The sequence below is a fragment of the Marmota flaviventris genome, chromosome 8 (genome assembly GCF_047511675.1).
Source record: "Marmota flaviventris isolate mMarFla1 chromosome 8, mMarFla1.hap1, whole genome shotgun sequence".
Classification (NCBI taxonomy): Eukaryota; Metazoa; Chordata; class Mammalia; order Rodentia; family Sciuridae; genus Marmota; species Marmota flaviventris.
The window spans coordinates 108,959,077-108,980,804 of NC_092505.1; the positions used below are offsets into that span (position 1 = coordinate 108,959,077).

At 40.1% G+C, this 21,728-nt stretch overlaps 1 long non-coding RNA gene across 2 annotated transcripts; it reads right to left on the minus strand.

Annotated features, from left to right (window-relative positions):
- Positions 1–3,418: 3,418 nt before the first annotated feature.
- Positions 3,419–21,728, minus strand: LOC114091449 (uncharacterized). 2 transcript variants are annotated; one of them, XR_003582493.2, is made up of 6 exons: positions 21,673–21,728; positions 20,665–20,784; positions 19,468–19,941; positions 18,613–18,689; positions 4,931–5,621; positions 3,419–4,088 (listed from the first exon to the last, which is right to left on the minus strand). It is a non-coding gene; the product is annotated as an uncharacterized lncRNA (long non-coding RNA). The 2 variants fall into 2 exon arrangements; XR_003582492.2 differs by lacking the exons at positions 3,419–4,088; positions 4,931–5,621 and adding an exon at positions 16,408–16,538.

Sequence of the window (21,728 nt, forward strand, 5' to 3'; positions counted from 1 at the left end):
CACTTTTTGTCTGCATTAACCTGCGTAATGACCACAAGACAATGGGGTGACCATCTACTCTAGCCCGTCAGCCTTGTTCTTGTTTTGCCTTTTGAGGAAGACACTTGATAAACACACTGACTTCGCTATACTTTCAGGCCACAGGTGCTACTGTTTGTCCCTTCCTCAAATCCTCATTCCCAGGCAAGGCTTTGAGGCTGCACCTGCTTGCCCGGGTCATCTTGCTTGGCTTCTCAAGTGATGCTAAGAAAATTCTGAGCTAAACTGTGTTAGCATATTATTTAGAGAGCAATTCTATTAGGTTCTGTGAGTGTGCTTTGAAATTGCTGGAAAGGTTCAGATGGGCAAATGTCAGAGGAAATGTTCATTTCTAGGGAGATTTCCCTTTGCTGGTAAGATTATAGGGACCCAGCAGGAACCCAGAGTTAGCATGACAATCACTGTGAATGGATGACACTTGAGATTCAACAGAAGCAGAAAGAGAACTCCAGCTTCCCTCCTTTCACTTATCAGAATGAGGCTGTCACGATCCCCTGTCTCATGAACTTGGAAGAAAAACACAGAATAGAGAGGATGACTCACTCCCATAAACAAGTGTCACCACAGGCGTTCTCGATTTCCTTCCCATAGCTCTCCAAGACTCCAGCCCACTTCCTCCCACGGAAGCCTCCTCTGCCCTCCCTTTACGCTAAGCCAGCCACGGATGCCCCGACCGTTAGCCTTGACATGGCCATTCATTTTCTGTCTCCATATGTACATGAATTAACTTCGTTTTTGTTGTCTTTTCCTGTGAATTTATATATTGTCAGTTAAATTCTCAATAATTGAGTATAGGAGCATAGAGGAAAAATAGTCTCTACTGGTTTAAATCTACTGGCTACTTCCAGGAGAAATGATAGAAGAAAATAACTTATGAAATTTATCACCAGAGACACAAAATTAAGTCTGATACTTTGAAAATATTGTCTGTGTATTTTGAAAGGTTCTGGTCATGGTTATGTGAAGCTTGTCTTACATACTAAAATGGACAAAGAATGCTTACAGTAGCAAAGAACCCTGGATCCGCAGGGGAAAGCTTACAGGTGAGAATGATTTTAACAAGGCTGGCACAGAATTCTCTTGGCCTTAACTTCCTGCCCTTGATGAGAGGCAGGTGGCTTTCCTTCTAGCCGGCGGGGCGGGGGGGGGGGGGGGGGCGCCTTCCATACCTCCTGCCTTAAGTAATGGAAAGGAAGTCAGAATGATCTTCTTGCACCTGCAGGTTTTCAAGAGATTTAACTGAAGAGAGTCAAGTTGCCACAGTGATTTGATTTCAGCTCCTTCACTGATAAGTTTTAAAAACATCAAACTAAAAACAATTATTTCCATTCTGTTACTTAGTATGCCATAGGCACAGAGTTACATGAATTAAGCAGAGGAAAGATCTTGGTTTAGAATTCAAGAAAATCGTGGGTAAGATTCTGGCTTCACCTCTTCTGTAGCGCACCATCATTAATGGGAACTGGTTACAAGAACTTCCACTGACTGCAGAGCTCAGAGGGGCTCAGTTATTCTCACCTGGGTGAAGTGGAGATGATAGTGATTTCCTTAAGGAGTTCTACGAATGAGAGATGGTGTGCGAATTGGAAAGGGCTAGCAGAGCAGCTGGCATTAAGAGGCATTGCCATGCCATTATCATCAAGAACCAAGGGATAGAAATGTCTTTATTATTCATTTCTATTAATTTCTCCAGTTTACTTTCTAAAAGGTACATATTTGATTATGGAGATTATCTTGTGATAAATATGGATTTCTTCCAAAATGTTTATAAGACTATTTAAGATAAGAAAAAAATGTTTATAAGAATATAGCAATTTTGATAATAAAAACAAGCTTCAGTGCTTCAACTTTAATATAATTCCATGATTATCATATTATTAAGCATTTTTTTTTTGGGGGGGGGGCTACTGGGGATTGAACCCAGAGGAGCTTTAACACCGAGCCATATCCCCAGCCCTTATTATTTTTTATTTAAGACAGGGCTTCACCAAGTTTCTTAGGGCCTTCTAAGTTGCTGAGGCTGGATTTGAACTTGGGATCCTCCTCCCTCCTCTCCCTTGTAGCTGTGATTGCAGGTGTGCACTACTGCTCCAGGAAGTGTCAAGCACTTTGAAGATATGCAAACTTGGTTTATGACGTTGATGTGACATTAGAAAGTCACATGGCAAATGTACTGACTTTCTCCCATCACGTTGCTCTGAGCACACACAGATTTACATTCCATTTTTACTTTGAAAGATATATTTTTTCTTTCAACACTTATTTTCTTCAATGAACAAATTGTGAACCATTGACCTTTTGGGGTCAGTTGGAATCTGTTTCAAAATATAATGAAACATATATTTCATAATAAATACATTATCTCTATATTTTGCTATATATCTAATAAATATTAAAATACAAGTATATAAAACATTTTAAATGGTAAATAATAGGCAAGACATAATAATGATTTAGCTGGTGAAACCTCATTTTCTTTCCCTCATTAACCAAGTATCAGAAAAGAGGGATGAACTAAAATAATCCATGCAATGTTGAGATGGGGTCAAACCTGGCCCACAAGTATATGATCCGTGTGACCACATAGTATTTGCTCACATGTTTTAAATTTGAATCACATGTGTGTGTATATATATGTGTGTATATATATTATATATAATTTATATATTTCTTTATATATGTATATATATAAGAAAAATGCCTAGAAAGCCAGACTTATGGCTATTCTTTAAAAATATACATGGATATGTTATAATAATATGTTATATAATAAAATATAGTCAACTATGTGTCAAATATAATATATATTATTAATAAATATTTTTCATATTAAAATATATGACATGATATTGCTTGAATTCTTATGTGGCAATAATTAACAAGACTGCAGAGCATCTTCCCTCTTTAGAGAGAACCTGCTCCCTGGGTCTGCAGTTCTTTCCTTCCTCATTTCTCCCTAACCTTGAAAAGCATGTTATAGAGGACGTCTTTATACATAGGACTTGCCTGGTCCTCACAGGAACTTTAATTTTAAATCTCTGTAATACATGCATACTTGATGAAAATATAATATCATAACAACCATATGTTTTCTAAAAACATTTTATGTTCCAAATTTCTGATATGTGTGTAAATGAAATTGTTTATTACCTCACTTTGTAAAATAATCCAACAGTTCCTGGATCACTTTACTCACTTACACCACTGACGGTCAGTGGAATTCACTTTGAGAAAGAAGGGTTTATAGCGTAGAGTACCAAGATCTTAGTTAATGTAAAAGGCCAGATGTCATTGGTCCACTCCTTTCCTTTACTATCTCAACTGTTATAGTTAAAGCTTCGTCCCAGGGTTTCATAAACTGACTTCCAGACCACTCATGTGTAATCGAATCAAGCCTTTATTGAAGCACACCGGTGGCAGCTGACCAGAACATAAAGCTGTTCCCCTGATCAGCCCTGAACAATTGCAAGGGCACTCCTTATAAGCCAGAAAACCCAAAAGGGATGTTCAGGGGGGTCTAGCCAATGCAAGCAAGCCAGGTTACAGAAGTGGGACAGTGCAGTCAAACGGAGGGAAGCCTAACCAATCACAGTTAGCCCAGTCACCCCAGTTACAGAAACAGAGCCCCGTTACCCTAGTTACAGAAACAATACCCCATTAGGTACTTTTGTGTTCTTAAAGGTTTCTACAGCAAAAGGAAAAGAACAGTTTGCCCCAGTCATGACTCTTCTACTTGGCATGGTTGTTTTACAGGATGAAGTCATAAAACAAAATGGAGTCACATTTGCTTCTACTATCACACAACTAATACAAAACCCAGCACTCTCCCAAACTCCTCCCAAACCATGAGGTAAGATCGAAATTATCAGAATTTGCACATTTGCTAAAAGAATCCATTTGCTTACTCATTCCTCCATCAGCACTTTTTCACCCCCTCGTGTACATGGCAAAGTAAGTTTTACTTACATGCCTACCCTCCTGATTTATTTGTTCACTTGAGCAACAATAACATTCTTGTTTGTCTTTTGATGTTCAGTATTTTCACTGTTCTGGAAAAAAGTAGATAACAAGTCATTCAGAACATGCTTAGTGAATGAAAGAGAAAATGAATTATGTGACAGTGATCAATTTGAATCAATAGCTAAACCACCAGCAATTGGGAAGCTGAGGCAGGAGAATTGCAAGTTCAAGGCCAGTCTTAGCAATTTAGCAAAACTTACAGTAATTGGCTGAGACCCTCATTTCAAAATAAGAAGTAAATATAAGAATATAGGTCAGTGGTCAAGTCTGAACCATTCATTGCAAGATATCTCCCTCTCTGGAGAGCTACCTTTTCCCATCTCTGCACCGTGAGGAAACCATTGTGACAAATCAGTACAAGATACTCAGAAGAAAGCTCTGGATGCCCTAAGAGTGTCTCTTATTAGTTAGAGCTTTGAAATTATTAGTTTTTAGACTGTACAGATGTTTAAATAGTTAGGGCTTTTTTATAACACTAACTTTGAGCCATTCAATCATGAATTTGATTTTGTTCCTGCTAAACTTACAGAACCAGAACCAAAAATCTTTGTTTGACCGTTTCTTTTCTAAAAGTTATTTCACAAAATATTATGGAGCTTTTAGGAGAGATTCAACATCAAAACAGAATTTATCTAAACATTTCACGAATAGTGTGACTTTGAGCAGAGACTTCACAAAGAGATCCTGTTTGTATTTATAAAAAGGACATAGGCTTTCCATGGCAGGTAGCACCTCGGCTACGATCAGCAACCTTTGCAACAGTGTGAATGGTCTCCAGGTGTCAACTGTGGCTAGAGGAAGTCGTCCACATGCATTTAATTCTTTACATCTTCAATTAGCTGAATAACCATTGCCTTTTAATTCAACTGACCTGAAATGGAAGGCAAATGAAAGAATTCCTTCACTGCTATCTGTTAAGCTCTCTTGTTCTCTCCTTCCTTCCCCAACCAAGCTCAAACTGCTGCTGAAGATGAGAACAGAAACATGCAGTGGCTACTCTGGGTCCTCCCAGAGCTCTCTCTTCGGTCCTCCCTTCACTAACACTGGCTGCTCCAAATACTGGAGGCACATGTGTTCTTCACATCCTGCAGCTTTGCCTCTTCAGAGCCAGGGGCTGCTGGGTCCTTGGCTTCCTTCTGAATGTATTTGCATGCTGGAGGCGAACTGGGTGGAGGACCCTGTTGAGGACTGTGATGAAGGTCTTCTGGTATTGGAGGAAAATGAATCCACTTTCAAATGCCATCAAGAGTAGCTGCCACATGATGGCAACTTCCAGTAAGAAGTTGTACTCTGTTTTCAATAGCTGAAAACAACATGCATCTGGGAGATTGCTAATTTGAGCTTTAGTTGTGCTGACGGCCAAATCAACCTTGCAAGGAGATGTGCTCTGTAGAAATTGAAGATCAGATATCAGATTTGCTGTAAAAATCTGTCAGCAAAAGCAGCTGGAGTGATAGCTAGGCACAGTTTTAGAAATGACTCCATCATGATGACTCATAGAAGGGATGCGTTAAGGAAGCACGTGTCCATTTCAATAACAGTTTGCAACTTTTCAGTAGAAGCTAGAAAAAATAAGCATACTTTCACTTATCACCATTAGGGTCAATAGTGAAGCATGGATCTACTTATATCAATCAGAAGATGGTGACATGGCCCAATTTCATTAAAAATTAATGTGCCATGATCAGAGCCCTGAATTCTGTATGAAAGGCATCGGTTGATCTGGGCTGGCACAATTTAAAAGGCATAAAACCTAGTCTGACACAAACATCTTATCACTTAGTCATGGGACACATTTTGCCAGAGGGAGGAAATAAATATCAATAGAATTTGTTTAAACTGGCATTGAAACATATATTTATCTCACTTATCTCTGCAAACGTATGCCAAGATCGAATAAACTGAGTGAAATATTACTGAATAGGAACTAAATGATGGTGGAACCGGGAAGATCATATTTCTCCAAACATGCAATCCGTCACTGAACTCTCGATAGAGTATGCTCCACTTGAAAGAAATCCATTCCTCAAGTTTATACATAAAATGACTTCTACTTAATGGTAAGTGACACACATGGCCAATATAGATGGCAGAAAAGGGAGAAGCCAACCAAAGAGCTTTCCAGTGTTTTAAACTTACACAGTTCAAATATTTAAAACTAGAAACTTGACCGAGCAGTTTTATTATTCTGTTATCGTTTTGGTGTGGATTTCTTGTGTGTTTTGGAATAGACCTGTGAGCTTAAATCTGTAGTGTAGAGCTATGGAAAAAAAGGAAAGGCTAGATTCAGTGGTATTTTTCAAAAGGAAATACAAAAGAAATCCTAATTGTCACTGAAGATCTCTAGACAGAAGCCTTCTTGGTTAATAGGTCTATGGTCATCAGCACCTTTTCATGGAATCCCAGGGTGATGTGGGAAAGAAGGAAATCTTAACCTAGGAACCCAGTTCCATAAAAGTTTCTTTTTTCTTTTTTTTTCCTCTGACAGAAAACTTCCTTGAAAATAAAGTAAACACAATTGAGAGATTAAACTTTGTGATGATTAACTTTTATGACCTTTAAGATATAAAGGAACGTTTAAAAGGAGTTCTGTTTAGGGTGGAGAGGTGAATTATCTTGACAGGAAGGTCTGGAGGCTCCATCTCCATCTCTCCTGGTGAAGAGCAGAGGAGAAAATGGCCTATCAGGTTCTGTGCAGTGCTAGACAAATGTCACTCACTAAAGAGCCAGGAAGCCCACAGTGCATGCCCTGTCCCTGGAAGAACTTTACAAAGCTTCCTGCTACTCAAGAACCAAAGTTCTTCACGTGCTGACTAATCTAAAACCGCAGGCATTGGACATGCCTGCCAGGCTCTGCTCAGATCTCCCTCAAGGTCCTCAGTACTTATGCATAGTCTGAGTCCATCCTCAGGATGAGTGAGACTCTCCTGGGGAAGGGGACAGCCAAGGATGAAGCAGAACAATCTGCCTTCCTGCTGCTCAGAGTCCCCTGTTGGTGTACTAGATCTAACACATTTTGGGAAGCATTTTTTTTTTCTTGGGTAAAAGCACTTTCTTAGGTGACCCCCCCCCCATTCCTTCTCTGCTTCTCTCCCTAAGAGGCCCTCCTGGTATTTTAGTAGAGGGTACCTGCTTACATGCTCCACAACAGCAGTGAAGACAGAGTTTCTGTCTGGTGACTTCTGGTGTTCCTTGCCTACTAAGTGACCTACTAAGAGAGGTCAGCCAGCAATTATATCACAACACAGTTATCTCTGTGTTAGAGATAGTGCAGATGTGGCTGCCATATTACCCAGCTCCAGGCACACCATGTGGATAGCTCTCCCACCTCTGAGCAGTGCTCGGCCTGTGCACACTGGCATGGCAACCTGGAGAAAAGAACCAAAGAGGCTTATGTGACCCAGACTTGGAAATTAGAAGAAGCAACACAGGTAGTGGGCAGAGGTTAGCTGGATCAAGGTGCAGGAGGGACAGTGAGTAAGAATCAGATGAACAAAAAGAAGAAAGGTCACATCAGCTCCAGGGCTGAGTGGGAGAGAGGGAACTGCCGCAGTCTGGCTGGGCACAAAATAACCAAGCCGCCACACAGCCTTGTAGGTTCAAAACAGGAACTCCTTTATTCTGCACTCCCGCAAACACCACGCACACAGCCTTCTCCTGGGACACACCACCCACCAACCCGAAATCCCTCCTCCTGAAATCCTTCCTCCGGCCCTTCCCCAACCAACGAGAACTCCCCGCGAGAACTCCAAAGTAGCCAGAGAACTCCAAAGCTGCAGGTGCCCGAGGCAGCAAGAGCACCCCATTGCCCAACAGTAAAGGTCAAATATACAATACAATCAATCCAACATCACAGTAATTATATATAGCTTAACTCAAACCATCATCTCAATGGTTCACCTTTCAAACATTCCCTCTGGCAAATGCCATTCAACTCTGCTGTGGCTCTCAGCAGGGAATGAAGCTGGCAGCACAGAGAACCTTGCAAGCATCTTGAGGATGCTTGCTTCAGGGACACTGGGAACTGCTGCAAAACTTTTCAGCAGGGACATTTCAAGGGCAGACTTGCACACGGAAGGCATTGCACCTTGGAATTTCGATAGCTGGATTTGCTTTTTAGCTGCGCTGCAGTGTGCAGACAAGTAGTTGGGAAGTGGTGGTGGTAATCTGGCCTGGAGACATGAAGCCAGGGCAAGGACTCACAGAGGGAATAGAGAAGAGGGAGCCTGCAGCAAAGGCAGGGAAAGTGGGACTAGGAATGCTGGGCTAGTTAGGCCCAAGGCCTGCAGGAGAGAAAGGAGAAGGATGCTCCCCTTTGCCTGGGACAAGACAGCAATTCTACTAATGGAGATACAGGGAGTGAGGACTGGGAAGGAGATGCCTTGGGGTTTATTTGGGGTTAAACTTTCTTTCGGGCCTGGGGCCATGCAGGAAGACATATCCAGGGAATTATTGCAACATGTGACTGCTCATATCCAAAGGAGCCACCCAGGAGACGGGGCCAAGGGCTCAGTCCCAGAACTGATGGACCCCTGACACGGGAAGACTTTCTCAGGTGGAGGATGGCTAATTACATCCTTGTCCCTTGTATCCAAGCACCATAATGATTTGATCAAATTACCCAGAAATACAAACATATGTAATAGAAAGTACGTATGAGGTGTTAACGGGATGGGGAGAGTGGGAGAGCTCGGGAGCAGGCTCCACGCACCCACCGCTGCTCTCTGCATCTCTGACTGTAAGCCACCCACAGCCTCAGGTTGTTTGTGGCCTTGTATAAAGGACATCATGCTGTGCCTGTGACCCACCCTAGTATTCTCTCCCTGATTTCATCGCTTTGATGTACAGAACCAATTCATTTATTTAAGTGCTTTATGATATTTCATGTGAAATAGGCTGTCCTTTACCCAGTCTCTTTGTGATGGACACTTAGGTTGTTCCTAATCCTTGCATATTTCTTGTATTGAGAAGCTACACTGAGCCCGCTGCATGTGGTTCCTTGTGTACCCATGCGTGAGTCTAAAGCTCTAAAGCACGTACTTGGAAATGGCCAAATCCAAGCAGGGGAGCCTGTTTGACTTACCACGTTCTCCAAACTGCCCTCCTTAGTTATTCAACCAACATGTCCCCCAATCAACATTTTGTGATATCTATTCCTCATGCTCTACAAAACTTGCCATTATTATTATTATTATTATTATTATTATTATTATTATTTGACAATCTAAAGAGTATAAAATGCTATCAGTATCATTTTAACTTGAATATTTCTGTTCCCTTACAACAGTAAGCAAGTTTTCATGTATTAGTCACTTGGATACCCTAGTCTCTGAATTTCATGGGCTTTGTCCATTTATTGATTTGGTGGCTTGTGTTTTCCTTATTAATTTATTATATAGGCTACATATTACAACTAATAGTCTTTATTACATATTAAGAAAGTTTATCTTTCCATTTTATGCTTAACTTCTACATTGATTTTATATTATTTACATCTTTGATAAAGTAAATCAATTCTTTTTTTTTTTTTTTTGGTACAGAGGATTGAACTCAGGGGCACTCAACCACTGAGCCACATCCCCAGCCTTATTTTGTATTTTATTTAGAGATGGGGTCTCACTGAGTTGTTTAGTGCCTCACCATTCCTGAGGCTGACTTTGAACTTGTGATCCTCCTGCCTCAGCCTCCTGAGCCACTGGGATTACAGTCGTGTGCCACTGTGCCTGGCAATCAATTCTTTTTGTTATGATTTTTCCTAATTCTTTCTAAAAAATATCTCCCATACCCTAAGATCATAAATATACACACCCAAATTTTCTTTTACATATTACCAAATTTTTTGCTCTTGGATTTGGATCTTCAGGTCATCTGGAATTTCTTTATGTGAGTTCAGGGATAGAGAATTTTGTTTACTTATAAGAACAAAATGTTACATAACATTCTAATGAGCTAGCCATGTAGTATAATGCTATTTTCATCATATGTACAATTACTAGGATTTCCATTATGTTTCATTATATTTGTTTCCTTTTTCAATACATACTTTCAATTACGATAGCTTTAGAAATTATATACAGGGTTCATCGACGGATTCTTCTCTCTCTTCAAAAAAAAAAGTGGTTATTCTAGGGCTTTTGTTTTTTCATGCCATTCTATTACATTATGCCTCATTAAATTCCTGTGGGCAGATACATTGGATTAACTAAGGAATGTGTGTAGAACTATATTGTTTATTTAATTAAAACTCTTTTGAAGAAATATGAGCTTGAGAGAAAAGTGCCTATATTTCTCTTTTGTGCCACGGGGGCAGGGGCGGTTGCTACTTATCTTAGCACCAGGAGTCCAGTAACCACAGGCATTGAATGAATGTGCTGTGACTGGTTACAGAACAGTAGAGGGGTGGCCACACCCATCTCCACAGTCCTGCTTGTAGTAAGACTAGGTGTATCTTTAATAAGTGGCCTTCCAAGAACAGGAAGTTTCATTGCCTCAATCCATGGTAGGCTCCATTTTCCCTTCAGACAGTGAAGAGAAAAAAAGGTGGAAAATTTAATTCCTAGGAGACTTTTATCATTTTCTTGTGAAGAAACTTTTGAAATTCAAGGCGTGAATCTAGAAGTGACTTTCCTATTCTTCTAAGCAATGGTCTGTCTTTGATGAGAACCTCCCAATCTCCAGGTTCTCTGCTCGGTCATGGGGACACAGCAACGAGCAACATAAACCAAAGCATCTGCCTTCATGGGACTGCGGGCCAGAGGGGGAGACCAGGCGCACCCCAGAGAATGCCACCATGCAGGCCGTGGGACAGGGGCAGAAAAGCAGTGAGATTCCATGTGGATGACAGGGACAGGTCTCACTGAGGGGTGTCAAGGACTTGAAGGAGGTGACAGAGTGTGACCTGAGGACGATGGGGGAAGGCTCTTCCAGGTAAAGGAGGGAGCTTGCCAAAGGCAGAGGCAGGGCCTTCCTCCCTGTCTCAGAAGCAAGCAAGAGCACCGTGCAACTAGGGGACTGGGTCAGAGGAAGGACAGTTGGACAGGAAGGACAGGGACAGGGTGGAGGACGCTGCCAGCAGTGTGAGGACATGGCTTTCAGCTCCTGGGCTGCACGTGCCTGCACTGAGAACTGCTCTTTACTCTTCTGAAGGGAGTTTCATAGTTTTTGCCCACTAGATGTTTATTTTCTCAAAAAAAAAAAAAAAAGTTCGCTCACGTTCTTTTAAAGAGAATTTTGAAACACTTGATACTGCTATACATATATTTAACTTGACTTCTAAACTTTTTCATAATTATTTTAAATAGTTTCAAGGATATGACTTCTGGGATATGGTAAATATTTAAAACCTGCTATTACATTACTCTTTCAAAGGTAGTGGATGCCTAATGCCTTGGCAATTTGTGACTATCATCGTCCCCATAAATGATACATGAATAAGCTAACATCAAAAATTATACATGACTTCTTAATCTTCTGGAATTGCTGTGTCATTCCACATACCCTGGAGGATTTCATCTTTAGGTAGTAAAAATGTGTGCATTAAAATATTCTACTGATCTCATCTTAGTAGATTTCAATATATTAAATATTATAGATACTTTAATGAATATAGGAGTTTATCATCATCATTAACTTTCACCATCTCATTGCTATTGTCACTCCTTACCATAATGCCCCAAGTATTAAAATGTATGTTCAGAATGAGTTTGTTTACAAAACTATTAAATTATTACTTTGTAATAATTTCAATTTATTGTAAAACTATATAATGAAAACAACATAAATGGGAAATACATTTTGATAGTCTGATATTCAACATAAAGTACAATTTTATTGCAAATATGTTGAGATAAATAAATTGCTTCTTACATGTGCCACTTTCAGAATCAGTTGAATTCCTTTTTTTTTTTTCAATTTTTTTGAGGGAAAGGAGACAAATTAAGAGAAATTCACTTGTATACATTGAGCACAATAGAATGCAAAGACTTTGTTAGGTCAGTGTTTCTCAAGTCTTTGAATTCTTTCGGAATTATACGCCAAAAATCACATAGTGGTATGTCATAAACATTTCTCATGATCTGGCAGTGGGTGGTTTATTTGATTTTCCCTCAAGTTTGTTGGAAAACTCAACTGGTAAAAAACTCCCATTACAAATGGATTTTCAAAACTGTCTTTCAGAGAAATTCACCATCTCAGCACAAAAGGTAAAACAGAACAATATCCCTTTGGCCAGTCAGAGGTTTGTTTCCTTGGGCCATGTTCACCATATGGCTTAAGGTGTATGCAAAGGTCCATGAGAGAGGCATAGACTCAAGTGGAGGGAAGTCCTAAGTCCAAATGCAAAAGTCAGTTGGTTTTCAGTGTACAAACCAAATTTGAAATCAATAGCATGAGACCTTCACCTGAGCCTCTTCCCACAATGAATTACTTAGGTGCAGATCTAACAAAACAAGTGCAAAACCTCTATGAGGAAAACTGACGAAAGAAATAAAAGGATTAAGTACAAATGGACAGCCCTCGTTCATGAGTAAGAAGATGCAATGTTGTCAATGAGTCTGTCAGTTGTTCCCAGCTTGATCTATTGATGGAATGTGATCCTAATCAAAATCCTAGCAGAGATTTTTGGCACCAATACATTAAAGTCCCCATGAGGAAGCAGAGATCTCAGAATATATTAACATGCAAGACCAAGTCAGAGGACTGACACCGCCCAACTTCAACCGCTCCCCTAAAACCCTGGTATTGAAAACAGCATGGCCCTGGGGGAAAGAGAGACCTGTGGATGAAAAGCCTGTGGTATCAGCGGGTTATGAGAGGAGCGGAGGTCTGGAAGAGGGATCACCAGGTCCTTGGTGCTGATGTTACAGGAGTTAGAAGGCAGTCTCCCACAACATCAGGGATGTTTCCAACACATCAGACTGAGGACCAGCTCATGTGGACACTGAGGATCTGGAATTCCAACTCCTTGAGCTCTCTGAAGGCCTGCATAGTGCCCAGGGAATCGTGCTGTACCTCTGGGGCCATGGACATGCTACATGCAGACCAGTGCTGTGGATCCTCCCTCCCCTGTCCACTAAGGTGAGAGCACCATGCCTGTGATGTCCACGTGATTATTCCAGGAGGGATGAACATTTCATCATACGGTGATAGGGAACATGTAGGAAAGTGGCAGGGATAAAGGAAAAGATCAGCCAAGTATCTTTATTGTGAATGTTAGCTCACCATTCCATAAATACAAACTCAATAAATTCATGTCACCTATTGACCAACCTTTCTAGGAAACTACACTGAAAATTGTGCTACCAATGTGAACAAATTTTCAATCCTAAAATCGAATGTATATTATTCCAGAAACCTATTAATAGATAAGACTGCACATTTTACCTCAAATATTTAACTCGCTTTAACATATTACTACATTTTAATGCAATTATAAAAGTAGAAGACATTCATTTAGATCAATTATATTCACCAAAATTGAAGTAATAAAAATATAAAAGAAGATGAGCTGTTTTAATAGAAAAACAAAATATTGAAAACAGAAATTGATTAGACCTCAAATGTAGGCAATGCTTCATTCTGTAGTTCTGCCTTAGCTTAAATAACAATGCCCAGCCTATGTAGAAACCTGTGTAAAACCACTTTGAGACACCCCAGCTGATAAGTCATGCCAACACCTTATTCCCCTAAGATATCTTATTCGATCTTCAGTCAGCATCATTTTCTTTAGTAACTGTAGGGAAATATAAGCACCTATCTCCACTAACTCTGCATTCCCTGTTTGAAAACTCCTGGGCCTGCTCCCTGTGCTTCTGCACATTAATCCCAGGGAGGAAGCATCTCCCTGCCTGTGTGGATGTGAAGCTGGCAGCCTGTCCACTGAGTTGAGAACCTCCGGGCTCAGGTACCTTAGGCTCTGGTGGAAAACCCATGAGCCCTGTTTGTGTGTCAGGCTGTGGGGTGCCACCGTCCCTGCCTGTGCATGCTGAGAAGTGAACGAGGTCCCGCTTCTTACACAGAAGCTGGGTTTTGAAAGCTCTGCGTCCAGCTAAGCTGCTCTCTCTGTCTGTGAGTCGTGATGGTGAAGAGATGGAGAGGAGAACCCGGGGTTTGTCAGTCCTAAGGCTCTATCCATCTCCTCTCTCTTCCCTTTCCTCCAATAACTACCCTCTCCATGTGGGGGGTGTGCCCCGGGAAGTCCAATGTTCTGAGTTTTCCTCACAAACGCTATTGCTGAGTAATTTCATTTTTAAAGTTCTTAAAGTAAAAAATAAAATAGGTCAAAAAATAGGCCTATCATCACCTACTTGATAAATTCTGAAGCAGATTTTTAAAACGTTTTACTATGGACTCTAAGCAGAATATTGTCCTAAAATATATATGTCCTAAAATATTGGTTCCATAATAAACATTCTTGGAATAACTCGGGCCAACAAGGCTTTCACCCCTGGATGCCTCTTCATGTTAATGCCGGTTCCCCCCAACCTCCATCTTCTCTCCATCTTGCCTCTTCCTCATTCTTACCCAGAGGCTTTCCACTTCAGGACATTCCTGCTCCCTGATCCAGGAAGGAAAGAGTTTAGGTCTTCACTTGGGCCCACCCTCTTTTAATTTCTCCTCTCGTAATGGGGCCGTGATTTCAGAGGCCTTCCCTGACCATCCTTCCCACAGGAATCCTCCCAACTCCTCCCTGTCTTAGGGACCTCATTATTTTCCTGGTAGAACTGATGCCAACCTGCATTAATTCATTAAATTGTTAATACACTTGCTATCTTGAAGTGGACAAGAACCTCTCCTGTCTTCTTTGCCCCTGTGTGCTCAGCACGTGCAATAATGCCTGACCCAAGCTATCGACACACAACTGAAAGAAAGTTTAATGATCAGGCCAAAATAATAGAAAAAACATTTAGTGCTGGCAATACAGATAGATCTAAATGAGATAATGCATGTTCAAAGCAATTGTATTGTATTTACAAATGAGATTAATTAAATCTCAGTTCTTCTATCAGAATAACTACCTCCTACCCTCCTGTGTTCATCCATCTCTGCAGCTGGGTCAGACGCTACAGTGAATGTGGCATGAGACACTTTCCTGATCCAGTAGCTGAACAAACTTGAGCCAACCAGGATTTCCATTAGAAAAATGCTCATCTCTTCCTACCCTGTCTCAATTTGATCTGGCATCTATATTTCCACCTTAGTCATAAAAATATTGAACCACAGATAGCCTCATAGGAAGACCACTGTTGACTTCAGGACGAACTTGGGCTGCCTCTGATTTATCCTCCCAGTTTGGGTCAGGAAAAATCGATACCCATGTTGCTTAGCTCTCACTGAGCTGCTTTAAAAGACTTAATGGGCTAAAATTAACCTAACTAGATCCCTGATTTACCCTTTTCACACCCTGAATTACATACACAAAATTCAAGAGAAAATTCAGACTGTGGCCCAATCTCCCGTGGCTGTTAATAACTGCAGAGGGGCATTGTTATGGAAGATGGATGGTCTTGCTGGACTCTTTTCCTTCTCTTTGAAATGGCAAAAACCCCTCCCCTGTGGACAAGAAGCATTAATCTCTTTGTCTAAGTGTCAGCCTATTCCCATACAAGTGGCTCTTTTACAAAAACTGTTCAAATAATTACGGATCTTAGGAATAACAAATTATTAAGTAGAAAATTGTGCTTCTAAAAAAAGAGTTACCTATGTAGGTATCATTCAACTTCCACCTGGGACTAATAATTTAATTTGAGCTTGTCTTCTTTTATATAATTTTAGAATACTGTAATCGTTATGGAAAAATGCCAGCGAGATGTTTTCATTTTTATTTTTAAATTAAAAGCATTAGTTATTTTAGAAAGTCACATCTTTATTCATTAAAGGCTTAGGGCATGTTATAAAGTAATAGAAGAAGGGCTATTGGGGGCTGTCATAGGGGGTCTCTGAATGCTATATTACTTCACTGTAATTCAAGTAACTCTGAAATTTGAATAACTTTTGTATATTTTAGGATTATTAATCAAAATTGGTCTCTTCACAGTCTTTTCACGAAAGGATAATAAAACAGGGACTGAAGTATTAATCACATATTTTTTTCTCATTATTCTATTAAAACATTTTGGTGTATGTGCTAGGTGTATGTGCTAGTTTAAGATAAAGGTAAGTTTTTTGATGTTTATTTGATAGTCAAAACTATTTTGATTTCCAGCATTGAGATTTTCACCTTTTCTTTTTTATTTATAGAGTCAAAGTTGGAAGAGAAAGAGAAAAAAATATAAATAAGAACCTATGTCTTAAAGTTAACTTTTAAAAGATCATACATTCTAACTCTAAGCATCAGTGAGTCACACCTACCAAGCCAGGGCACAGACCCAGGCCACAGCTGGTATTGTGACGAGGCCATGGCTTGCTTCATCAGCACAATTTCTCCTTGTGTAGCCATTTTCATGTGATTCCTGGTGTCTGAAGATGAGCCCAAGACCAATCTATGCATACAAAAATGAGAGTCACAGGGATGTAGAAGTCTTTGAAGTGGTACCTGTATGAGCCTCTGCTACACTGATAAGTTCACCTGCCTGCCCCTCTGTAAGACAGTACCATCTCGCTTCTGAACTAAAAGTTGTCAAACATGTCAAAATTGAGAGGCCTTTTTAGTCACTGAGAAGCATCTAATGGTACTTTAATAAATCATTTTAAATATATTCACTTGTTTAAGATAGTGGCTGACCCTATTTCAAACATATTTACATGTGCTGTGGTAAGGACTGGTAAACAGACTTTGATGCAGTACTGTCTTCTCAGAGACCTACAGCCCTGCTTCGGGGATGTGCAGGGTGGAATTGATCACTAAGTTGTTATTAACTGACACATTAGTTCCTTCAAAGCATTGACTAAAATGACATATTAAAAATTTTCCAAGTGATAGAATGAAAGAGAAACTATTTTTAGAACTGCCTATGGGCATTGCACATTCAATCGTGACAGTAACCCCCAAGAGTTAACTATTATCTAACCATTTTGTGGATAAGGAAGCAGAGGGTCAGAGAAGTGTAGAGACTTGGTTAAGTTCTTGCAGCTCATATTATCTCAATTCAAGACTTAAACCCAGATATTTTGATTCTCATCCACAATATAATTCATCTCTTCATAATTTACTTGATTCATTTGTTCAAGCAGAGCACTCAGAGACCATGGGAGCATAAAGGAAGACAGTTTTCATCCCAACCCAATGGAACCTGTCCCAACTTCCTCTGAGATCCTGAAATTGAGGAGAGAATGTAATCATTCCATTGTACTTTGGGAAACAGGGGTAAAGCAATTAATACCATCACCCAGAAAAGGAACTGAACAACCCAGTGTAAGAATTTTCTATGCATGTTGAGGCTGAAAAGCACAGCATTTGGGCAATGTGAGTTATTTTATAAACTATGCATTAATTAATATCAGGATGTGATTAAGGCTAATTTCACCTCTCCTGTTTCTATTAGAGTAGAAAACATGCTCATTTTCAGCTGATCTATTTCACAACTATTTTATTGCACAGGGACCAGACATCTTGTTTGGTTCACTTTCTTAAGAGATGAGTAATGCAGAATTCTATCTTCAAGACACAGAAAGATACCAATACCATAATTTGAACTAACTTCTAACGTCCAAACTGTCCTTGAAATGGATTGTTTTATGCCATGCCAAGTTCAGGTAATAATTGGATCTTCATCTCCCCATGACTCACTCCTATTTTCTATACAACACTTCATCATTTGACCTTCAAAGGTGAGTTATAAGCAGAAGCATAAAGAGGACCCTTGCTTTAGAAATATAATACAGGAGACCAACAACCAAGAACAAAAGTACCCTCCAAGATGCATCTCACATCGCGTGGGTGTTTGTTATTCTTTCTCCCCACATAGGCTGGCTTCCCTCCCTCCTCATCTCGGTTTTTATGCTTGGCTGGGGTGTGGTAGGCTGAAAAATGATCTTCCAGGATATCCAGATCCCAATCCCTGGAATCGCAAATGTTATTTTATGTGGAGAAAGTGGTTTCAGTTGTGCTTAAGGCTCTTGTTATGGGTAGACTACCCCGCCATATCTGGGTGGTCCCTAAGGGCAATACAAAGTTCCTTCTATGAGGGAACTTTTTTTTTGGCATTTTTTTGTATAATGCAAACCTCAATGCCAGAGGTTATGTTGCTGGACTCGGAGCTGGAGAAAGGAAGCAAGAGCCAGGAATGCCCCTTGAAAAGTAGGAAAGCTTTGCAAGCCACAGATTCTCCCCAGAACCTCTAAAGAGAGCAGAGTCTTGCTGACACCTGCATTATGTCCCAGGAAACTGATCTCACACTTCAGACTTACAGAACTTTCAGAGAATGAATGTGTGTTCTTTTAACCACGAAGGTAATGCTTTAGGGCAGCCAAAGGAAAACGAATACAGGTGGGTCCAGGGATGAACTAGAGACCCGGCTCTGAGCTGAAGAGTGTACCCCCACTCTTCCACCCACCATCATGGACAGTTACGCAGTGGCTTACGTCACCCAAACAGCAGCAAAAGTCAGCACTCACCAGGAATCCTGGGAAGAGCCAGACGTCTTCCCACAAGGATGGACCTTACAGGATGTGGGTCTGGAGCCATCTACCATCTGCAAAGGGAAAACCTGAGGAAGTAAGAAAGCCAGAAGCCATATAGAGATGCAGATGTGATGCAGAAGCAGAGAAAGGAGGAGAGAAAACAGGGAAGAGAACAACAGGGCAAAAGAGGGGGTGCCAGGGGTAGCTGCTCTGGGGCATCTCATGCCCTCTGCACAGACCACAAGCCACCCTTTGCCCTGTATTTCCAGTCTAATGACAGGAGCAGCTCCTCTGAAACCGGGCTGGACATGACTTTTATCATTTGAAAGTGCTCCATTTGGACACCAATTTTAGATTTGAGATATTAGATATATATTTTTTTTTAAAGTAGCACAGGCCAGTAGTGGTGTAACTGGTAATGTGGACTTCACTAAGTCAGCACTATTAGAGACCACATCCACCACCACACCTCATACACTGGAGAGATAAGATTACAACCAGTAAATATTATAAATGGCCAAAAAATTATTAGGCAGAAAACTGGAAAGACAAATCTGAAGGGAGAGGATGAATCTAGGCGAGCAGGATTTCGGCCCTATTCAGCTAGGGGCCCCTTTGCCAAATTTTGTTATGGATTTTTCATAACCCAAGTATTCAGACATGTTATTCAGCCCTGAGCTGTGTTTTCTTATGAATAAAATATTGCTTTAACTGGTCCTATCTTTTCTCTGACCTTAAACAACTGTTTAAGAATTCCTTTAGGGAATGCTTCCCTATCACTGTCTTCAAATCCCAGAGTAAGCAGAGAAAATCACCTCCCCCCACCACCAGCCCTGCATCTGCGCTTACCAGCAGCCCAGAGCAGCCATCATCTGTGCGAAGAACTGATACTGCATTAAAAAATTCAGTCCAGAGTTTGATGCAGGCTTTGGTTTCTGTGATGTTATTAGGATGAAGTGAAGGGGAAGGGTTGTGTGTGTTCCACATTAGCAAAGAGCAGGAGAAAGAATTCACAGATGGACCTGCAGGTTTGGTAGGACAGTCTTGTTAGGCATTATTTCCTCATGACTTTAAAGAGATGATTGTTCCAAGTGGAAATAATGGAGTGGTAGAAATGTCCAAGATATAAATATGATGGTCTTAAAATTTGCTTGAAATTGTGAGTTATAACCAGTCACTCACAGGCAGCTCTTAATCTCCCCAGATAATTTGATTTTCTGATGTAGTAGCTGCTTTGCAGAATGTATCGGATAGCCAGGACCAGCAAATAGCAACTCCTGCTCCTCCCAAGTCTTGTGCTCTGTCTTCCATTTGAGGTTATTCCTGTTGGTAACAGTAAATAATATAAAAATCCATTTTTTTCTGTCAAAATATGATTGCATATTGATCTGATTTATTATCTAAGTACATCGGTGGTTACGAGAAGCCATTGTCTTAAAGAAAGGGAGAAAGCTCAAAAGCACAGAACCAGGCCAATCAATGACTCAGCTGTGTTTGGTACAGTCCTGGTGCAGTGGCTCACACCTGTAATCCCAGCAACTGGGGAGGTGGAGGCAGGAGGATACCAAGTTCAAGGCCAGCCTCAACAACTTAGTGAGACCCTGTCTCAAAATTTATTTTTTTTAAAAAAGGGCTGAGGATGCAGCTTAGTGGCAGGACACATCCTTTGCTGCGTGAGGCCCTGGGTTTGATCCCAGTACAGCAACAACAGCAACAGTGAGAGAGCCCTTGGTACAATTGAATGGGCTCCACTCTTGTAAAGATAAAAGAATATATTTTTACTAATTTATAATCACTTTGTCAGGAAATAGGAGACCCAAAGTAGTTAGAAATAGTGATTGCTTATCAATTGCTTAACTGAAGATTATTTTATATCCTAATGGAACTAAACCTAACTCAGCTTAGTCCCCATATGACTGTGATTTCTTATTCTCTCATTAGCTGGCAGAAATTATTGCTTTTATTAAATGATGAGAAATAATGCATCAATTCTCAATTCTGTGTATGGTGACCACTGGACAATTGAACACTGCAGCTATAACTTACCAGCTTTGCTACCAGGTGGCTTCTTGAAACATGAACTTGGGTGTTCTTGGAGATCTCTGCTGCATTTCCTGGCTTGTTTCACTTGGGACTTAGAGACACAGTTTAATTACCCATTTTTCTCTGATGAAAGATGAAAGCTTGTATAAGAAAAGACTTCAAATGATAAATGAAAAATCACTAATCACCCAAGAAATACTCATGCAGACATAATCTACAGAATTTAATTCCCCCTCGACTCACAATGAAGTACAAAACTTTGTGTATTAAATAGAAGAGTAAAAAAACAAAACAGTGTCTGATTAAAATAGCAGTCAACCATGTATCGATGGCTACAGACACAATCTTCAAAACACTTTATGCAAATAATTAGTAAGAGTCAGTAGCAATATAATAATTTATAATAAAAAAAACTGATTCTATTCTTAGAAATATCAAAATGAGTCTCTTAACTTAGATGCTCTATAGCTAAATTAATTCAAAATTATTTCCACTAATTTTACCTTTTTTGCAATATGAAAATGTAAAAATAGATGACCAACTAATAAAAAAACTATGGCCTTTTTTTTTTCTTAACTTATGCCCTAGTTTAGATACATATCCATTACACTCTCTTATCCAGTTTCTATTTATAAAACCAAGGTTGACATTCACAAAGACTGACCCTGGATCACTGTTGAGTATTGAATCATCAGAAACAAAATTGTATTCTCTAAGTTGTATAATGACGTTGCCTGAAAAAATTAACTAAAGATTTCAATTTAAAAAAAAATTGATCTTACTTTTTTCCTTTTTACCACAGCCACTTATGAAAGCTAGGACATCAAACCCAGCACTAAGAGACTTGAGCCAAACAGCCATCCTCCATCAAATCTATCAAACCCTAAGTCCTCCCCAGGGGGAACAACATCCAATTTGTTTAGCTCTTTAATTTTTTTCAATATTTAGTTATGCTCATGGAGCTGATTTTTAAACTGTAATTAAAATTATTTTCATTTGTTGAAGATTTACCTTTTAGTACCACCCTGTGCCACATCCATGTTCTTCTCCTCACAAACAAGGTATAG